We start from the raw sequence: 1,414 nt of genomic DNA on the forward strand, positions 1-1,414 counted from the left end.
AAAGGCTAAGCACACAAAATAGTGAGAGTATCAAATCATACAAACCAAAAATATTTCCTTGAGTAAGATAAATATATTTCACCTGAAAAAAGTCATGCTCTAGATGCATAAAGAAGACTTTGAAGGAGTTTAAACTATCTAGAGGTATCACACTTAACTCTTGGTGGATGAACACAGTGGCATCCCATAATTGCTTCCTCATATATCATTACCCTTGAATCCAATAACTGCTTACACCACTTTTTTTTTCAAAATCTAATTTTCACTTACTAGTGATAATGTCATGATCAGACATACATTTTTGCCCCTGGACTTCATTCTCATCAAAACTCTAAATATGATACAGATTTGCTAATGCAAAATATTCTTTATACATGCAATTTCTGTTTATGAAACAGCTTATTTAGAATAAATTTGACATCCTTATTTGTCGGGCTGTAGATCAGGGAGTTTGGCATGGATACAACAGTTGAATAAAATACAGATGATGCTTTACCTTCCTTTTGGAACAAACTAATGAAGGCTGAAAATATGTGAAACCAGGGAAACAAAGAAGACAGCAACAGCAGAGGAGTGGGAAGTGGGGCTTGCTGAAGGCTTTGAACCTGTCCTCAGTGGATGCTGATGCTGATGATGTAAGTGGCCAGGATGGTCTGGGTTGGAACACAGAAATAAGAATGGCTGCAGCATGGATGTGCCAATTTATTGACAAAAGTACTGGAGCAGGCAAGCTGCAGCAATGGAAGGAGATCACAGAAGTTATGGTTTATTGCTTTAGCCTTGCATAAAAGTATTCTAAGCATTCACAGAGTACAAATTGTCACCTCAGTTAAGTCCATGGCATGTGCTCCATTTATCACCCACGAACAGACTTCCTAAGACTGGTGATATCATCAAGGGGTTGCAGATATCAACATAGCGATCATATGCCATTTTAGCCAACATGTAATATTATAACAAAAATTAGGAAGGAAGAGAGCAGAGTCATGGGTTCAGAGAAGCAGCTGACGTCCGTTTCTGCCACAAAGCTCATCAGTATATGAGGGTAGTGCAGTTTGGCAATGCTTAAAAATAAAAATGATCAACTTACCTATGGCCCAGCAGTTCTAGTGCTACCAAACAACCCCAGACTGAAAATGTGCACATCAAGAAAACCTGTGCATAGTGACTGCAGAAGTGCTTTTATTTGAAAGCTGAAAGCCATCCAAGTGTCCATGTAGTGATGCATAGACAGGACAAATGCACCTCATCCGTGGGATAGAGCACTGTTCTGCAGTAAAGAGCCCTGCAGTTCTGAGATAGATTGCATCTTCAAATGGCCTGAAGCATGCCAGGAGAAAGGTATCAGAGAGGGTCATATACCGTATGGCGCCATGTGTAGGAAATGTCAGGAATAGGTTCATATAGATGCAAA

General features: G+C 39.6%; 1 pseudogene; it reads right to left on the reverse strand.

Annotated features, from left to right (window-relative positions):
- Positions 1 to 368: 368 nt before the first annotated feature.
- Positions 369 to 1,033, reverse strand: LOC114691226 (annotated as a pseudogene).
- Positions 1,034 to 1,414: the final 381 nt, after the last annotated feature.

The sequence above is a fragment of the Peromyscus leucopus genome, chromosome 7 (assembly GCF_004664715.2).
Source record: "Peromyscus leucopus breed LL Stock chromosome 7, UCI_PerLeu_2.1, whole genome shotgun sequence".
Taxonomy (NCBI): Eukaryota; Metazoa; Chordata; class Mammalia; order Rodentia; family Cricetidae; genus Peromyscus; species Peromyscus leucopus.